This window comes from Lepisosteus oculatus, chromosome 2 (assembly GCF_040954835.1).
Source record: "Lepisosteus oculatus isolate fLepOcu1 chromosome 2, fLepOcu1.hap2, whole genome shotgun sequence".
NCBI lineage: Eukaryota > Metazoa > Chordata > Actinopteri > Semionotiformes > Lepisosteidae > Lepisosteus > Lepisosteus oculatus.
In genome coordinates, this window is record NC_090697.1 from 56,837,866 (window position 1) to 56,859,445 (window position 21,580).

The 21,580-nt window shown below is 36.2% G+C and overlaps 1 protein-coding gene and 1 long non-coding RNA gene across 2 annotated transcripts in view; both read right to left on the reverse strand.

Annotated features, from left to right (window-relative positions):
• Positions 1–21,580, reverse strand: part of xkr6b (XK, Kell blood group complex subunit-related family, member 6b) — a 171,033-nt gene that overhangs the window by 111,206 nt on the left and 38,247 nt on the right. The gene's annotated exons all lie outside the window — the stretch shown is intronic.
• On the reverse strand, positions 4,719–20,951 carry LOC107077161 (uncharacterized). The gene is made up of 2 exons (XR_001478252.2): positions 19,174–20,951; positions 4,719–5,267 (listed from the first exon to the last, which is right to left on the reverse strand). It is a non-coding gene; the product is annotated as an uncharacterized lncRNA (long non-coding RNA).

The following is a 21,580-nucleotide window of genomic DNA, read 5'->3' on the forward strand; positions in this document are numbered from 1 at the left end:
TTGTATTTTTTTTAATTGATATTAAGCCATTTAGGCTGTTGCTTTCTGTCTTTTAATGTCCCTAATCTTGTGATGAACCCTTTCTGGGCTTCAAGCAGAAACATTCATTTTGCTGCTATTCAATCTCTGCCAATTCATTATCTACCCAATGACATTTTTTAAAATTCACTTTTCTTCATAGTCTGCTTTCCTGAAATTGTAAACCTTTCAGACTATCTGTACAATTCCAAAATATACTCCAAACATACCATACTATAACCACAACTGTACAAGTATCTCATCCTTTTAATGTATTCTAACTTGCTGAACACATTATAATAGGGCAGACATATCCTCTGATATGTGCTTTGATTAAATTAGGAAAAAAGCAGCACATTATCTACCATTTCAGTTTCATTTGCTTTAAGAGTTAAGAGTGTTAAGAGTTAAAATCTCCCACGATAACCACTCCTACCTTTATCCATTCTTTGTTGATTACATGAATTTCGTGTAGTATAGCACACTATGCCTTTTGGATGTTACTTTAGCCTTGATCCTTTTAGGTTATGTTCCTGTGCCTGAAAGCTCTATACCTCTTCCATCTTTACCTCACTTGAATGTTGCACAACCAAAAATGCTGTATATGTCAACATAACTCTTAGCTCCATTTCAGTGATTCTAAATCTATCAGGATTACCCATAACTCCTATTTTATTTTGATCCTAATATTCCAGGCATTTAGGTATATGCATTTAATCACGTGATCATTTACATTTTGTTTTGCTGGGAGTCTTTTTGTTTCCACTCGGTGTATCCATTCTGAATATTTTCTTTGGATTATAACCCGTTCCATTTTAGTTTACATTTTCACATTTCCTGTAGATCTTTATACTCAACAGGTGCCCATCTAATTCACAGCAACATTACAGATAGTCACATATAGTTTTTGACATAGAAACGATTCCAATGTGTAACAATGTTGAAGCCTTCTTAAGAACACCATACATTCAGCCATATATTATATTGGTTATATATGTAGAGTGTGGCCTACACTACTGTTAAAAGCCCCTATATCATCATTAACAACTACAACAACGAGAATGTTGCAAGTGCCTCAGCTCCAGGGAAGCTGTATACTGTTGTTGAGTCTTCGAGGTATAGCAAAGTTGTATTATTCTAGAGAATGACTGGTGTCTGAACTTCAGTTTCAGCAACGGTGTCATTCTGGCAGCTGCTGGTTTGAGCTTAAATGTCTTGGTTGTCTGTTCTCAGGTCCTGAAGTGGACAAAAGAATGTTATAATATAATAATGAAATAAGAGTACCAGTGGGCTGGTTTCCCATCCAAGGTGTACCCTGCCTTGCGTGCATTGCTTGCCAAAATAGGCTCTGGCTTCCCCACGACCCTGAATTGGAAGAAACCGTTAGAAAATTGATGGATGTTCCCACCTTACTCCAAAACAAGAGCTGCCACAGCCAAATAATATTTTTCAGGCTACACATCAAATGGTAGAATAATGTAGTTTGAAGTAGTTCAGGTGGGTAGCTGCATCAGCATGCGTAGGCTGCAAAAAAACAAGTAATAGGTTTATTCCATGCTGAAAATAGAAGACAGAAAACACGTTTCGGCCGTGGAGCCTTCTTCAGGTAGTTTTCACTTATACCACTCCAAGTTCGTAATAAGACCGAAAAGGTTCAGTTCCTTCAGCCTGTCAGTGTAGGACATTCCATTAAGTCCCAGAATGCATCTGGGTGCTCTTTTCTGGACTGATTCCAGAGCAGTAGTATTTTTTGTAATGTGGTGACCAAAACAATAAGCAATATTGTAAATGAGGCCTAAGTAGTGCATACTTCAATTTTAACATCCTTTGATTTGAATTTTACTCTTCTGACTGTTTTTTCACTTTGTAAGATGAAAATGATGTCAACAAACACCTGAGTCTCTTTCATAAATGACCTTTTGTATATTGTTTCCTGTTTTGTATTTATAGTTTATGGATTTGCATGCAGACAGCAACTGCATTTATCCATAGTAAATGTCATTTGCTATGCATCCTGAATTTTATCTAAACCTTTCAATTTCAATTTCAGTTTCAACAGTGTTGGCTAATATTTTGGTATAATCTGCACTCTAGGTTACTAACTGTAACAGAATTTAGATCATTGTTACAAATTAGGAAGAGCAGTGGTCCTCATACAGATCCGCTTGGGACTATACTAGTAATTTAATTATCCCAACACATTTTCTTTAATGCAAATTACATTTATTATAACTCATTAATTCATGTCTTTGCATTCTAGGAGTTAATGACAGCTTTTAATTTAATATTTTCCTGCCTACTTCTTTCCTTTCTTTATTTGGAGACCACAGATCAATGATATTTAGCTCCTGCAGCTCAAGGCTTTATTCTGCTAGCTAGAATGTTAGTTTCACAAAAGGAACTGCATAAACTGATGGAACATACATTGTATCAGTAATAGAATTTCACTCAATAAAGCACCAGGGACTGCAACAGGATAACTGATGACAAGCAGCCACACCACCAATTTACAAGAGATTAAAAGAGACAAAGATACTCTCATTTTGCATTTACAATCCATTATATGTTTTATTTTTTAAATACAAACTGCATTTAAACATGTGAAATAGGAGTCTCCAAAGATATAAATGGATACACAGGCCCTTTAAATGGAACATATGAGAATGCTTACAATTTTATGACTTTGTGTACCATTTCCATACACTTTTTACTTAAAATTGCTTCTTCTATAGTAAAGACTAGAGAAATGTGTGCCTTGTGTTTCTCCACACACAATCTACGAACTACAAAAAAGACAGTGGAACAGAGGGACTGATACACAAAGCAAACACACCTATTTTTTAACGATAACCTTTTCTTTGTGTATCATATTACACAAATCATCTTAGATTAGACCTGTGGGATCTTCCTTTGTACAGTAGCTCCTAGCAGTGACAGCTTTGCACTGTAGCAAATATTAAAAACAAACAATTCAGAAGCCTGTGGGAACCAATGGATTTTCCATTAAAATTTTCCAGGAAAGGATTATCAAATGGGATATTCCTTCCTGTCTTTGAAATAAAAAAAGAAACTGAACGAAATGAAACAAAATAATGTTTATTTACAGATTACCAAGACTGCAAGAGAAGAAAAAAGAAGAATCCATAGAGTAAAAGAGTTATGCAGTAAATAATTCAATGTATTACAGACCAATTCAATCATGGAATTCAAATTTAAATGTGGTTAATCTGAGCTCAGTTACAGAAATGGACAAGTGTTATGAAACAGTTTTCTGAAAAAGCAGAAAAACTGCAGGGGGCTCATTGCATAGTTTTGAATGGGATGTTTTTAATGATGCAATTTCTTTAATATTCAAAAGTAAATTCAAATAAGACCGAGTAATCACAATGTAAATTTGTATTTTTAACAGTGAGCAATATGTGCTATTTGAAATGTCTTTTAAGTCTAACCCTAAACGTATATGTGATATAGGCTCTGTGTTACGATCAGCTGAATGTGAAACAAAGAAAAAAGGAAAAACAAGTCATTAGCTGTGAGTTTGGAGATTCCATATAATTTTTCAGAAAATGATCTAATATTCCTTTCCACTCTGCTCCTACGTTTGCTTATATAGACAATATTCCAGTGATATCCAAGGTTGCACAAGAGTCTGCAATTTGAAAATAGCAGGTTTACTTCTAAATGAACAAACAAGGGTGGGGCTAGGTATTCTTGAAACCTTAAAATAAAGAAAATAAAACTTAGATATGAGGCACGACCAAATCATAAGGTATCATAAGAGTATTTTCTACTTGTGAACAAATTATACAAGTAGTTGAGTGTTTTTTTTCATGAAATGAATGCAATGTACTCCAGATATTAAACATCTTTGTTTCAAAGGCTCCTACTGTATATACTGTACTGCAGTAATTTATTTGAAGAGTGTTTTAAGTGGAATCTAATGCAATGCAAAAACAATAATATTCTAACACATCTTCGCTGATCATCCTATCACCAGAATGACAAAAGGTTCAGAGATTTATTCAGGGTAACATACTTCCTGGTAGGGGAGTCTTTTCCTATTTCCTAATCTGAAACATTTATTCCACATGAGTTCTTTAAAATGCAAACACAGATCTTTATGCAGAAAGGAATAATTATGTACATCACAACTTGTGTATTTTTTATTGGATGTTAAGATATATCAGCTGAATAAGATTTCATGTTAGTCAAAATTGCCCAAGATGTATGAGAAAAAAGCTTTGTACTTCTTGCACCTTAAATTGGCCAGACAGGCACATAGAGTAAATCCACATTCCAGTTCCATTTTTGGGAAACTTATCACTCATCTAGTTGACTGAAATAAATTCTCTACATATAATAATGGTTTCATTGTCTGCAGGTCATTTTCTTTAAACTTAGCAGGGCTCAAGAATGAAATCTCTTACTAATGCCATGGTGTCATTGCTCCTAAGATACTCAGATACTCTCTGCAGAAGTTTATCTGAAAATAAATCCTGTGCATTTGTTTTGCTCTCTATAAAGAAAGAAATGAATAAATCCCTGTAATGGCCAATATCTCTACCACTGAAGTGTTATGTACATGTCTACTATACTAAAGATAAAGTGTAGTATTTCACTGACAGCAGGATGAGAAATCTTAGCCTAGATGCTGAAGGATTTGATAAAGTATTTTAAATGAAAATAAGACCTGAAAGAACTTAAACATTTGGTGAAATCCACCATTTAATTTCATATGATTTCCATAAAACAAAGCTTCAAAACTTTCACGTTAAACTTTAAGCTTCATGATGCTTGTTAGACAAAATAACACATACATACAAAGAATGTCTGAAAATGTGTGTTACAATTTTCTCCATTTAGCTTACAAACAAAAATATTAACTAGTATCATACAGATATGCATAGGCATAAATGTTATATTATTACAACAACTCTGCATATTCACACTTACCATGGTAAAAAATAAAATGTTTGTATATTAAAAGACAAATATCTAGTTTACCCTGACCTCATTGAGAGCTAAAATACAACTCTTCACACAGGAAAAAATCCTGAGTGTACAATCGCATTGAAGGCACTGTTCCCAGACACTTACAAGCAGCTTGCCCATGTCCAGGGTGGCATAATGGTCTGGAACTTTCTCCATTAGGGCTCTTTTCATTGTGACACCTTTGCTCTCTCCCTAGATAATATACTTCACACTATGGAGGAGTCCGCCAGGCTCTGTGTGACAATCCTGCTGGGCCACTAAAGCAAACAAACAGAAAATAATGGATTTAAACAATGAAAACAGAAACTCAAAATAGTCCAAGCACTTAAATACAAATGAAATGTCAAATTAATACAGGGTGAATAAACATGCTACAATAAGCAAAATCAAGTGTTTAAATAATGATGAAAACACAATTAAAAAGCAATAAGATTCTGATGTATAAGATTAAGAGATGCAATGTAGCAATTGCCCAAAAAATAATGTCCTGATTATTAACTCTCCTGCAATTTGGAACCTTGGACATTTGCAATTTTATGTCAGCCTCTGGTCTGCAGTTTTCAACTGGGTTTCCTTTCCTGCTATATTCTATTCTTCTCTGAGCAAAATGAAGAAATGGACAGCCTAGGTCATAGAAATAACAACCCTCAGTTGAAACTAGTTATTTTAGTTAAATAATTTCAATATTAACTATTTCATAGGACATATTAGCTATGTTTACTGAATACTAATACAGGCTAAGATATCCAACAGAAATGCAGATGTAAGTTTGTAATGGATTCTTCTTGAATCTTTATTTCCCTTTGCTGACATGAATCAATGTTCAATGAGTTTTTTAAAATATATACTATACTAGTTTAATAGTTTAATACTTTAATTCATGTTTTCTTTAATTATTTCAGCTAACTTAATGTTACATTTTTGAGTTTACAGTTAGATTTGAAATTAATGACACTAAAGTTCAATGAAGTATTAATTTTGTCAGCAGCTGTATATTGTCTGAAATAGATCAATTTCTTCTACAATAAATGAAGACAATGAAGAGACAAAAAATGGTCCTGGTTTGTTTGACCAGACAATAAACAATCTAGTTTAAAAAAAAGTTTTTCTTTCATTCAAGACATGTCTTGAGCTGGTTAGTCTAAGTACTGCAACGACAGAAGGTTTGTGATATTATGACAACATTAATAAGATTTTTAGTACCTTTTAAAGTATATTTACAGTATATTTTAGTTTGATAATACAATATAAACAACAAACTCTCTGTTCAACACTGTACTCAAAGCGAGGAGTTTGTATTACAGAAGAGCAGTTGGGATTTATAAGAATTTTCGATTAAACATCTTAATTTTATTGTGGATTAATGTGTGACTCTTCAAGCACTGGAACACAAAGTGTTTAATTGCAAGTGAGTTAATACAAAATAACAATAATTAACAGAAACATTGTAGAAAATAAAGGGTTAAAATACTGAAATATCAGAGCTTACATATGAGGCATGCATTCAAAAGAAAAATAAAAAAATGATTCTAAGGACAAAGTCTTCATTTTGCAGTTACAGACACCTGTGAGGGAATAGTATTTTGTACTCTAATAAACATCTGCCTGTTGCTCATCAGTCTTATGCACCTTCTCCACAGAACTATTCCATTCAAATGGATTTCAAGAAGAGTTTCAAGAAGAGAATCCAGAACCCACTGTTAAAATGTCTATCACAGATAAACACCCACAGGACTCCCATATCTGTTCAACAGATTCAAGCTTAACACAAAACCAACCCAAAAAGATAACAAGTTCTAAGTACTAATGCTTTATTTCAATTAACATCAACACCACTATCAAAGAAAACCTGAAAACAAATAACCAAACAAATACATAATGTCTGAGAAGGTACTGTACGATGATATTTTCAGAGGAAATTAAAAAATGTGAAATTGCAAGAAAAGTTTGCAGAAAAAGTATATTGCCTGTAAAAGCACAGGACTCTGTACTCATGAGTTCTTAAAAGCAGCTTTAAAACATACTGTGCACTCTATTATACTCTGTAAAAGTCATTAAATGAAATAATTTGGTGTAAAATCCACTGAATATAACAAAGCCAAAGCACACACACTTTGAGAATTAGTACTGTATGTCACACAAATATAAATAGAACTCACCCTTTAAAAGTAATCCTGAATCCATTTATAACAAACGCAAGCTTGATTCCACAACTCTTTAGAATTAGCTCTGACTTTCTGAAGCAGATACGGTACCACTGCATGTATTCAAATAGCTTAATTTTTGTTTTTGAGGAAATTTATTTTCTGCCACAAACCCTCGAACAAGCACAAAGACCAACCAAAGGTGAATTTTTTTAATTCCAAATCAGCATTGAAAGAATGACATTTTTTTGTTTTTGGAATTGTACTTAAAGCAATGGCTTTTCAAATTCAAGTTACCCTGTCAATTTTGTGCTGTGCAAGCATTTTTATTTCAGCTATTCAGTATGTGTTACATGCTGGGGGGTACACTACTGACTATGAGGCAGGTTATAAAGGTAAGGTACAGCTACTAAGTAGTACTTGTTAAAGCGTACTCTGTAAATACCACTTAGAGGCAAGACTCGGCCTGAAGAGAAGGGGGAGATAAGAAAGCCTGAGGGTGTTCGGGATTCTGCAGCAAGACAGTGGAGGTCCACACTAAGTAGATCCATTAGCTGCACCTTGCCGTGCCTCACTGAGGACATAGAAGGTTATACTACTAGTAAACCGTCTCAGGATTATGTAAAACATATGTTGCCACTGTTACTCACGCAGAAACAAATGAAACCAGCTGATTTTGTCTGCAGCACATCTCTGTAACAAGATCCCTGGTGTATTGACAGTGACACAGCCAACCTAACTGTGCGCGGCAAGCTTGGGCCATTAAAAATACATCAAGGTACATGCATATATTATATTTACACAGAGCATGATATGCAGTTTGAGTTTAAGAGTGGAAATTGGTTGAGAAATGGGCAAGTGGGAAATAACTGCATTTCCTATGAATCACAGGTAGGAACAGATAAAAAGAAAATCCCAATTTCTGGCAGTCTAGTACAGTGTTATGACAGTAGGAGCCTTTGCTACTGTGCCAAGCTGAAATAGGTATAAACAGTGGAACAGAGACATATGGTAACAGCATGGAAGGATGCTGATGGGTTAGAGTACAGACTGTACGTTCTTACAGATTTCAAATGGAGCTTTAGAGCATTACCCTACGCACAAAACCACCAAATAACTAAGTTAATTATTGGCCTTAGATTTTATGAACCATGCTAGTAATAAAGATATATTGCAAGGGAAAAAGAGGCACTGCTGTCACATAACAGCACACATTTTGTTGCGTAATTGTTACCAATCTCTCATTATTCAAAGAACAACCTTTTCTATAACATTAGCATAATGAATGGAAATGGACCACCAACCACATCAAATAAAACAAAGCATACCACTCAGTGACAGATGAAGTATGTGTTATAATCTTTTTAGAATTTCATGGAACATTTGAACACCTGTCTGATGTAGCCATCTGGGATAACCCCAGAAAAGGAAACCCAATCCAATAGCCTCAGGCCTGCAAAATTTCTCTGTTCCCATTCCAATAGAATTTAAGTCACTGAACAATATAATCAGAACTGTCACAGCCACTGAAAGCATGTGAATTCATTGCCTCTCACTGCTTACTGCTTACTGCTTTTAGCACACAGTGGTTCTAATCCCTTATTAAATAACAACAACCAACACTTTCCCCAGCCCTCTGCCATTGTTGGTACCCATTTCAGAGATCCTACTAAATGACCTCCAAACATTCTTAACAGAACACTACACCGCGCAATAAGAATTGTAGAGCAGCAATCCAAACCTTTACCACCCATCTGCACTCCCAACCACAGTACAATGGTGTTTATATGGAATTTTATGGAATTTTGGTTGTGGTGACACCAGCCGTTTGTATCAGTTTCTGCAGCAAAACATAAAAGAGTTATGATTGAGGAAGAGTACTAGGCAAGAACAAGGGATCTATTTGTGTAGTAGTGCACAAGGATGAGAAAACATATTAACATAAGAAAACATAAAACAAAACCACATCTGGACCTTTGACATGTTGAGATTATCTGTTGATTCCAACAGAACTGAGGTTGAATAGATCATTTTGATAGTTACACATCATATTTGCTATGCTGACATCAAGGGTGTGTCCATGGGACTCACTGGTAACACCATCTTTAACTGTCTTCAGGCGAGATACCACTGTGAATGAAGCATGGTAGATGGGAAAATACCCTCCCTGCAAGAACAACCTGGGTCTGCCTACGAGCCTCTTGCTCCAGTGTTGAGAGACCAGACACAAGAGAGGAAGGCTGGATCCTCAGGGCTGTCCCTGTGGGTCAGTAAAAGCTGTAGAGAGCATTTCAGAACACAGAATGCAAAACATGCAGAATCCTGTAACCCAGAAAACATTTGGTACTTATGCCTTGCTCTGAGTTGGATGGTAAATTTCCAAAGGCAACTTCAAGCAAAGATGTATAAAATGCTTGAAAAGGGCAGATTTGTGTATAGACTTTGAAACTGATTTAATGCTGTCCTTAAAAAGCAAAAAATAAACATTGGTGAGAGCATACTGTAGGCTAGTTCTGTAAACAGATGGGACAAAAATGTTTCTTGAATTTGGTTACCACAAACATGAGAAATAGCACAGGTTTCCTTTCTTGGCCTTACCCAAATTATTACAACAGAAGGTACTTAAAAAAAAAGTTCCACACTGGAATTCCATTCAGTGAGCTCATACAATTAAAGACATATCATAAAAATATACAACATACAGATGCAGCCATTCAAAATGGGTGGGGTATTTCGCGGCATACCCCGGTGGGCGTGTCGCGGTTAATCGCGTCATTTGACGTCATGCTGGAAACTATCCGGCCTCACCTTGTAAAACCGCCAGGGGGAGCTTAACCTCTCATGTACAGCATTTGAGCTTTTAATTTTGAACTGTGTATTACAGCATGTTAATCATCAGTCATTAAAATGTTGGTATATTTTATGAAAGCAAGATTGCTCAGTTGGACAAAAGTACACAACCTACCTTTATCAGAAATATTTATGCATCAAAGCCTTTACCGAAGATATTACTAATAGTATTAATAATGAATGACTTTGGACAAGCTGTATACTCAAAGTATAATTTCTTTAGCACATTTGTACAAGCACTTGGAATCTGTCCAAGCCATACTTTGTCAGGCATTTTGTTTTACTTCAACGGGCATAAAAACTCCCTTGTTTTTAACAGGGCGTTTCATAATTTCTACCTACGAAAATGATTTAAAATGCGACACTTATCATTCAACTAGAGCTCAAAATATCACAAGGATCCTCAAGAGCACAGCAAAGACTGTATTAAAAGGTACTTGTATGAGATACATGAGAATCCAGGCTTTTTTATCAACGCTTTCTTTTCCGTATACCAGATTTTATGGAACCACTTCAGAAGGGTGTCAGCCAGTCAGATTCCAGTAATCGGTACCTTAAAGGAAAAATACACACCGGTATTCCATTTCTCCCTAACGATTTTAAGCATCGAAGTATTTAACTAGCATGTGAAATAGCGTGTGAAAAAGTGGTAGTTTTAAGCTTTTCTGCTAATATAATATGGAATCGCGTATCTAAAGAATTTAATAACGATATGATTATATTCGTGTACTGCGACAGGGCTGTGTAGGGCTGTTTCGCCTCTCTCTTCATGTGACTTCCCTTGTAGCCTACTGGTCTACGTGCCCGATTACCGACTCACAGGTTGTGTGTTCAAATCCAGCTGGTGCTGGACTTTTCTTTTAACAAACATTTCTTCGAAAAAATAGAATAGCATTATGGACAATCAATTGACTTTTATATTTCAAAATATCACAACATGATCGATTCTAAGTCATTTTTGATAACAATGAATAGTCACCTTCTTCCCTTCTGACAACGGTCCCTGCTTCTATTGTGTGTGTGTGTGTAATAGAGTAATTTTTTATAGAGAAATGGAGGCTGGACAGTATGCGTTACAATATAAACATTTATATTGATTTAAATAGTGTTTTGATTTAAATCGCAAACGCGTGTTTAATTATATGTGTTTTTTTAATCATAATCAGGCTAATGCAACATAAATTGATACAGTATCTTTGTCTTCTAAGTATCTTAATAAACTTTCAGCATAGCTTTCTACCCGTTTAGATTTATTTTTCTTGGGATTTTGAGATCAAACATGGAAGGATTAGATTGTAATCTTTATATTTTTCAAATACGTTTTAGAAAAGTGTAATCTATACCTGCCCAGACTGTACGCCTTCCTAAACCCCGCCTTTCACTCCTGTCCTGCTCTTCCCCACGCACCCCAGCCGGGCGCTCTTCGGCCTCTGCCCGGGACGAATGTATATTTATATATTTACACCCGGCGCGGCACCGAGGGAGCGTCTGCATTTATAACTTAGTTTTTAAAATTAGTCAAGCAATATGAAGCATCTCCTTTTACTTTTAAGTCCCTTAAATACATTGAGCACAGCTTTCTCACCACTTAAGATTACTTTTTGATACCATCCTTACACAAAGCAGAAACTTTCCGATGTCATACAGTACAAGTGGAAAGATTACAGATTTTAATCGTCTTTAATTTTGTTACGTTATACATTTCAGGAACGTTTCATCTAAACAAACACCTCAAAACTATTCTCGATTGTATTTCTGAATGTTATGTTACACCTACAGTAGTTCACTGCTTTAAATACATCGAATTAAGAAAGTTAGGTGTAGCACTTTAGATCTTTTTTTCTGAACCAGGGAAAATCTGATCATGTTTCTCTATAACAATAATAAAAAACGTTATTTTACATATCACCTTTAAAAGTGGCATCTCAAAGCAATACAGTAGATGGAAAAACAGTTAAAAGGGACCAAAGTAAATACCAGACAAACGCAAACGCGTTTTTAATTAAATGCTTTTATTCATTCAGCAGAGAGTGAGAGGGACATCCAGCAGAGAGAGACACACACACCGGTTTCCACTGACAAAAGTAATTGTTTTTTTACATTCCTCTTGTCTAACAGGAATGTTTTGTTTTGTGGACAGACTGTTAGACTAGAGGAAAAGAGCGCCTCCTTCTACGAAGCATTTCGTTGATCCGATCATGAATTATTTTCCAGTCGCATGAAGTAAGGGTTGAGAATCTCCGATTCACCCTGCTTTTTTTTGTGATGGGAGCTCACCCAAACAGAACATTAAAGTGCCCCTTTTCCATTCAGTGGGTGCCTGAGCCGCTGTGTCCTTCTGACAGTCGCCGTTGTGAATGTCTGTAGAGTTTATCTTATTTTTAGTACTATATTTTTGTATTATATTCCCTATTAATCAAACTCTTAAGAGTATGTATCAGCTTGTCCCCTCCTCCCGCCCCTCTCTGTGTACAGTAGAGCCTCCTGTCCAGCCAGCACATGTCCACAGACATTCACAACAGCGACATATCATAAAACGTTTGCACATATAGTTAAATTATTAGTTGTTTTTCAGGAAGTTAAAAAAACACTTGAATTACTTATCCAGTCTCTTGAAATAAAGTTATTTTTCAAGCAATGCAACAAACATCGGGCAATGTTTTTTTTTTTTATCCAACATTGACAGCCACATCTTAAATCTTGTCAGTCAGCTCTTTTTTCTCTATTTGAATTGTGGCTTACACATTGCACGACTTTAAAAGCTAGAAAGACAGGTTTCGATTCACATTAGCTGGCGAGCCTTGTTAACAAAAAAACAGACAATACACAGGAAGGGGGGGGTCAAGCCAGAGAGAGAGTTTTTTACCCTCTGTCTAAAAACCCAAATAACCCGGGGCAGAGACTCTGGGGGGATCACTGCGTGGTACAGAGCGGAGCTCAGTCAATTCTTATGGAATGTGTTTTCTTTCTTCTTTTTTTCAGCATGGAATAAACCTGTTACTTGATTCATATGGATGCCCGGTTACGTTATACGTTTTAGGAACGTTTCATCTAAACAAACACCACAAAACTATTCTCGATTGTATTTCTGAATGTTATGTTACACCTACAGTAGTTCACTGCTTTAAATACATCGAATTAAGACACCCGAATTAATAATGTAACATGCCACTGTTTGTTCATGAACAAAGTTATACTGAGATTTCCTTAGATACGCGATAAAAAAAACAAAACATTTTGAATCCCCGGCGGAACACATTCCATAAGAATCAGCGCTTTTACAGTATATATCGCCTTTAAAGGTGGCTTCTCATAACGCTTTACAGGATAAAAACAACAAGAACAGCAACAACAACAATGTTGTATTTCATTGCACTTTGAAAACCAAGTAATAACTTAACTATATGTGCAAACGTTTCATATGTTGCTGTTGTGAATGCCTGTGGAGTGTATCTTATTTGCCTTACGTCCTGGTTATCTCGCTCGCCCTCCCTCCCTCAATTCAATTCAAGGTGTTTTATTAGCATGACAGATGGGTACAAATAAAGTTTTTTATTATTGTTATAGAGAAACATGATCAGATTTTCCCTGGTTCAGAAAAAAGACAATTAAAATCTGTAATCTTTGCACTTGTATGTCATCGGAAAATACAATCAGTTCCTGCTTTGTGTAAGGATGGTGTCAAAAAGTAATCTAAGTGGTGAGAAAGCTGTGCTCCTCAAAGCGCTTTACAGGATAAAAACAATAACAACAATAGTGGCTGGACAAACAATTTTTTTTTAATAGAAATACAAAATGAGATACTGTATAATGATGTGCATGAACAAAGTTATACTGCAATTTTCCTTAGATACGCGATTAAAAAAAAATTTTTTTTGAATCCCCGGCGGAACACATTCCATAAGAATCAGCGCTTTTATACAGTATATCGCCTTTAAACACATATATTTAAACGCGCGTTTACAATTTAAATCAAAACGCGATTCAAATCAATATAAATGTTTATTTTGTAACGCATAGGTGACTATTCATTGTTATTAAAAAGACTTAAATTTGATCATGTTGTGATATTTAGAAATATACATTTGTTTGGTGCGAGTGAGGTTTTATTTAATCTCTGAGTAAGGGAAATGTTTCATTTTTTCAAAGAAATGTTTGTTAAAAAATAAAGTCATAGTTCCATGGGATTCGATCACAGACCGTGTGACACGGAAGTCAGGAACCTAACCCACAGCGCCACCAGCGCGGTAAATGCTGAGGGCTGAAAAAGCACTACAGAAACATTATCGACAGACAATGTACAGATTTGATAAAGCTATAAAATAATGTAATTAGGCACAGAAGAAGATTACAGCACAGTACAATAATAAATGCTGACCATGACTTTAGAAGCATAAATTACCTTACACTCAATTTAAACACAAGCTGTCTTTAGCCCTCTAAGCTGGTTCATACAGAAATGTAGAGAACCAGGCTCGGAACACACAGCTTCATTAGCGAATACATATGCAGAACAAGTGGAGAAGACGTTTTACAGTGGATGGATTTTCAGAAACATCCCATCAGTGACATCGCTGAAGTCAACTCCTAGGTAACTGTCGTGTGGATAGTTTCACAAGAATCAGACAAAGGTTTAAGCATCGCTTGTTCTAGATAAAACTGCAAAATAAAAAACAACCCATAATGTACTTCTTTGCGGCTCTGTTTGCCCAAATCATATATTTACAACGTGAAATTAGAAAATAATATTATGTAACCAAAATCCGCAATATGGAAACAGAACCTGTGTAATTGTTGACAGATGATGTACTCGTAACATTTTTACAAGACGAAGTACAACATTTAAAAAATGACTTGTATGTACTTGATATCTCTAATCAATCCACTGCACTGCATTAAAACAAAACGAAAACTAAAACGCCCTGGGCATACCGTTTCGTGCTTCTTATCAGTTGCTCAAAAGTAATTTGACCGTATGAAATGCATAATATAAACCTAGAAACATATATGTGAGCAGTATTTACGTAGTATCAGTGTCAAGACATACCTCTCAAATACTTTGAGAGGTAAATCAAGTTAAAAATATCTCAAGACCGATACTGGTCATAATGAAACCATGTTTCGTGTATGTTTTTTTTAAAGTACCGAGACCAGCCATATACTGTATGTTTATGTTCCAAAATTAATATCATTTATGGCCTTCACACGCGTTGCAGTATGCTCCTATTCTTTTTATGCTCAGCTACTAAGATTTCCCTTCAGTGGTAAAATTCCATATGAATATTCAATACTACAACGGGCACAGTAAAGACGTTTGCTGTAAATCTTTCTACGACAGACCAACGGACCACGAGTGCCCCTGTCGGTCAACCAATCACGTACCGTGGTACCCCGCGTCATCCAGCGTCACGATGCGCGACGCCGTAGCCAATTACCTCCGGTACGTGTCTGTACCTCGCACTTTGAATGGCTGCATCTGTAAATAACAGAATGCATCCAGACTCCCACAGTTCTTTCTGTTCACAAAATGTCACTTGGTCTCACCTAAATTAATTTCTTACAGGTTCTGCACATATCCCCTTGTCATGTTTCATTGTTGGGTCTGAAGATGTCTAATGGATTGATTTGTCAATTCCTTTCAGAATTCTGAATACTTTTTTCTGCTCAGGTCAGAAAAGATTAGTTTTGTCTTTTGTTTCCATACTAGGACATTCCTTTGAGCACAGCAGTGTATCTCTAAGCAGTCCGGAGAGAAGAAATAAGAGCAGCAATATAGTTTTTGTACTTACCAAAATTGCACACAACCTTCTAAATGAGGTCTTACAAGTACATTGTACAATTTCAATATAACTGGATTTAAATGTTACATTTTTAAATATATATCCTACCATTTTGGTTATCAGATGCTAATAGATTTGTCAACATGAACACACAATACTTTTTTATAGATAAGGTCTAAACGTTGTGTTTTCTTTCTTCTTTATTTCAGCATGGAATAAACCTATTACTTGTTCCTTTGCAGCCTATCCATGCTGACGCAGCTACCCACCTGAACTACTACAACATATATAGTTATGCACATATTAACCATACAGATAGTCTAACACTATATGGGATGCATTGTTAACATTATATGTTAAGTATTTGTATTAAATGCATGTAATTGTGTGTTACCTCTTAAATTAAACCATCACTTCCAATTAGGGAATATTACATTCCTATAAAAGATTTAGAAGCAGATAAAACAAATCTCCATCAATAACCTTTGTAATAGTTTAACCTCTTATATCGGTCTTGAACAAGACTTGATAAGAAGATTGATATACTGAAAATATGCTGTCAAAACTCACTTAAATTGGACCCTTAATGGACCCCTTAATACTATCCATTTTCTTTATAGAAAAAACTACGATTAATCTGAAGCATTGCTTTCATTGCTTTTTTCCTCTGACGCCTACACCACTCTATTTCCTCATCTGACACAAAGGGAATATCAGGTCAGCGACAAACTAAAAAACTGTAACACAAGCTGTAAAAAAACCCTCAAAGCTCTCTGTTCACAGTCTGTAGAAGACGAAGGGAAATCTTAAATAAAGAAACAAATACAATCTGTTATGAAGGTCTATTTTTTGTTCTTCCTTGGCATCAAGTACTCCCAACTGTGTTATTACTCACAGTGCACGTTTGCCAAAGGCAATAAAAAAAGAAAAAAACAAACCCTGTGGTCCCTATTAACTGCACAAAACAGTCTGGAATGAATACACTATGTGTGGATGGATAGGACAGAGCTACAGTATAGTGTAGGAAAATAAAGAAAAGATGATAATTATTAAGCTAATAATGTCAAAAGGGCTGTGTGGAACTGCCAGGGATCTGAAGTAGAAGCCTGAGGAAAATGACCTGCTGCAGGCAAAAAAAGACTGTAACCCCAGAATACCCTCCCCAGCACGAAGCACAAGTCTCCTGATTTCTGACTCTCTCTCCCTTTTCTCTTTCTTCTGCTTGGTCTCTGTGGAACCAAAAGAGCACAGCCTTGCAATCAACTGCTAATACAACTGTCATCGCTCCTGAGGACCTGCGAGCGACAAGCGAGGAGGAGAAGGAGAAACAGGAGAGAGAGCGAGAAATGGAAAGGAATGAGCAGGAGGAGGGGGGAATCCCTAAAGCAGCCTATGGAAATAAAATGATTATTCAAGAAAAAATACACAAAGAAGACGCTTCTTGCACCAAGGAAGGAAATATTATACACGGGGACACAAATTTAAAAAATCAACAGATGTCCAGATAAAATTACAGTTAATCGTTATGCAGTGCCTTGCAAAAGCATTCAGACTCTTACTATGGCGTCTCATTGTGTAAAGTTACAAAATGTCTCTACATTTTTCAAATCTAATATTTTATTATATTCTATTCTATAATGGCCAGCACCCATATCACTCTGCAACGCACAACTGGCAACCATCTGAAGCTCAGCTGGTGTGAGCCTGGTCAGTACCTGGATGGGAGACCTCCTGGGAAAAACTAAGGTTGCTGATGGGTGCTCACCCTGAGGTCTGTGTGGGTCCTAATGCCCCAGTATAGTGACGGGGACACTATACTGTAAACAGGCGCCGTCCTTCGAATGAGACTTAAAACCAAGGTCCTGACTCTCTGTGGTCATTAAAAATCCCAGGGCGTTTCTCAAAAAGAGTAGGGGTGTAACCATGGCATCCTGGCCAAATTACCCATTGGCCCTTACCAATCATGGCCTATTAATCCCCATCTAAAAATTGGCTTCATCACTCTGTTCTCCTCCCCACTAATAGCTGATGTGTGGTGAGCGTTCTGGCGCACTATGGCTGCCATCACATCATCCAGGTGGGGCTGCACATTGGTGGTGGTGGAAGGGAGTCCCCATTACCTGTAAAGCGCTTTGAGTGGAGTGTCCAGAAAAGCGCTATATAAGTGTAAGCAATTATTAATTATTATTATTATTCTAACCCCTAAGCTCAAACTAAAGACTTATGTATACGTTACAGTAAAATGTCAGAATGAAAAAAAAACTGAAGAATGTTGATTGCATAAGTATTCAGACCTGTGAATTCACTATTTGGTAAAGCACTTTTAACAACAATTACAGCTGCAGGTCTTGCAGGTGAGAACACACCGTCTCATTGCAATTATTGCCAATTCTTCTTCATATTCAGTGAATAGCATCTTGTTGATAGTGATATGGTAATGATGCAGGGGAATATTAATGGTAGTTTTAGGGTTTATCTTCTGGTCAGTTATTATGTAGTGTTATTTTAACCATATTTTGAGATTTTATCTATATTTTGAACATCTCGTGTATATTACTAAAACTGCTTAAATTTAATCATTTAACATGATTATGTTCATCCCCACATGGCAATAGATTTGCAATGATTTTCTGCTACAACCTGGGATTGAGTTCTCATGCTGGACAGTTGCATTATCAGACCTTAGTTTTATTACACACATGTGGGACAGGTTTGGAACACAATCAGAAGCAAATAACCTGCTAACAGACGGGACTGTAGAACATTCTTCAGAATTTCATGCAATTTCTATGCTAGCCTGTCCTATGCCATTTGTAAAATGAGATAACGGTGGGTACACTAGGTATTGACCTCTTCCACACAGGTTTTATTATGATCCACACCTCAATATTTGAGCATCTTGTAAAATACTGCAACTATATCTTAGTTGTCAATGTTTTAAAACTTAAAATTCAGTGTACTGCAATAGCTACTGCTTACCAAATATAACCAATATAGCCATATGCAAATATATTGTGTACTAACCTTTATTCTTGATAAACATCATACTTTAGCTTAATTATTTAAACGGCACACTGAACTGACAGAAAATGCATGAATTTGCAAGCTGTAAGGCAATTTTTCATATTGTTCAGTGAATAGCATGCTTCACTTATGATAAGAAAAGAACTATAGTATTTTGCTTTAAGGCTATGTCTACATTTTCTTCTCCGGAACATCACTTTTTCAGTCCAACGCTGTAATACACAGACAGGCACAGAGGATTTGAAAAATGTAGGCAGATTATGTTCTCATCTAATGAGCCCAGTCAGCAGATGATGCTGAAGTTCAAAGTTCGGCTCTGACTGCGGCTGCCTGTCCTCACGGGGTGCCCACTCAATTAGTCTCACCGTAGCAGTCAGGTGAATCAACCTCAGCCAATTTGCTCTGTTCTGACTTGCAGGGAGCCTGGACCAGTGTGATTTTCCCTATGGATACAAATACAAAAATTGGAAACTAGCTTACTGGGACTTGAGCAGGCAGTCTGAGTTTTTAGTTCACCTTCCTAATCCTGCAATGTGCTGGTTCAGCAAGGTGCATCACAGGGGACCCCAGCTCAGCCTTGGCCTTTCCCCAGTCAGACAACTGCTGCACAGCCTGGTGTTTGCCTATGGAAACAAGCTTCTGCATAAATACTGGACATCCGTTAGGACTCATAGTGCATTGTGATTTCCTTCTCTTGCATATCTGATTATGAGAAAAACTTTACTGCCTCACTGAACTCGGTTTGGTGTGTGTCAGATAGGAGGAATCCTGGCTACCAAATGAGAAAAAGAACACTTGTAAAACGACTGGAAGTCAGCAAGGAAATGCAAAATTTGTCCTGTACACGTAACACTTGTTTCTTCTAGTACCCCAACAAAAAACGCTTTGAAAGATTCTGGTGTTGGTCTGTTATTGTATGCACAAAACTAATGATATGACTAAGGATTAGGATGCTGTGTTTTCATATTTACAAAGTCTCAAAGGGATAAGCCTGCAAATTGATAGTGGAGCATCCACTTGATAATCTTATAAAGATTAATCTACAGTATGCACATTTTGCAAAATACTGACATTAAATTATGTTAAACTGAACTGGCTAACGAATCAATGCCATCTTATTTAGTACAAAGTCTCAGGTGTGACTGAAATCTCAGCTAAGCAACAGCATTTTTAAAAATCATGTTAGAGAAGAATGGAGACAGCCCTGGAAATGGCTTCAGATCTCAAGAGTATTACCAAAGTCTTTATTAGTAGGTACATAATCAGAGCTGATTGACACAGTTGAAAAAGACAAAAACCTAGAATACCTTCGAATGAGTACGAAATACAAACAAATACTGTATTTACCACACACTGAATTATGACAAATGTCTGTAGTCAGCTCAGCCTTCTAAGAAAAACTAAAAAACTATAATGGATCTGACAGCCAAAGTCTAATTTCAAACCAGAGGCTGCTCTCCTTTAAGACAGGGTTCTTTAAGCAAAAATGAGCGACACACTCCAGACAGGCAATTAATCAGTGGAAAAGCATACAAAAGTGATCGGAATGAGGCAGTGATCCACAGTGGAGTAATAAAGCCACTTTACTGAGTAAAAGGAATCTGTCTGCTGAACTGGCTTCTCATCAGACTAGAAAGCACCAGCAGCTGACACATGACAATATAGCCGTTCTGCTAAGAAAGGTGTTGGTAGTGATGGGGAGGGTCATTACCTATCAATGCACACATGTAAGATTGATTAGATTAGATGGGTATGTATGTTTCCTTGGGAAAATTCAACCCTTTCCATCTGAAAGAAAAAGTATGACTCTCTACCGTTTGTAGATGAGCTTCCTAAAAATGTAAATCAAAAGGACTGAAGTCCTAACGGGAAATTAGAAAATAGATATAACAGTAACAATGTATAACAATGATGGCACAGCATAACATGGTATAGGAATGTACAGAGAACAAATTATTAACTGTGTTTGCAATATAGAATATTAATTCAAGCAGTGCTTATACTGATATATTTGCGCTTTGAAAATATCTCTATATTCATCAAAAATTTACAGATGTGAATTACTTATTATAATTCAGGTGGGTAGCTGCGTCAGCATGCGTAGGCTGCAAAGGAACAAGTAATAGGTTTATTCCATGCTGAAAAAAAGAAGAAAGAGAACACAACTTTTCGGCCGTGGAGCCTTCTTCACACCTGAAGAAGGCTCCACGGCCGAAAAGTTGTGTTCTCTTTCTTCTTTTTTTCAGCATGGAATAAACCTATTACTTGTTCCTTTACTTATTATAATGACAACGTCGCCATCTTGACAGAGGGATGGATATATGAGGAAGAAAGGGCAAGATGTGCTTGAATGTTTAACATAAATCACATACATATCTAGCACCCTGATTGAGAAGAGCTAGTGATTCCTTTTTTCTTAAATTTGCAATTCAAGGAAATGTCCATACTGTACAAATTTCTTTATTGAACATCTGAATGTGAAAAGGGATTGCTGTAGATCTACAACAAAGCATTTTTAAAATGATAAAGAATATAACACGGTATGTATTTCCTTTGCATTTCTTATGAAATAATTCAATACTTTACAACACTAAAATTACAACTATTGAGTAACACAGTTAAATGTTAAAAAGGAAAAGCTGAATCCTTACAAGGCAAGGACAATCAAAATGTTTTAAAACTGAAAGTGTGTTATTTTACTGATATAGGTTAATGTACTAAAAACTGTATATTGTTTTTTTGTGTACATGTGTAAAGAGCAAATAACTTCCC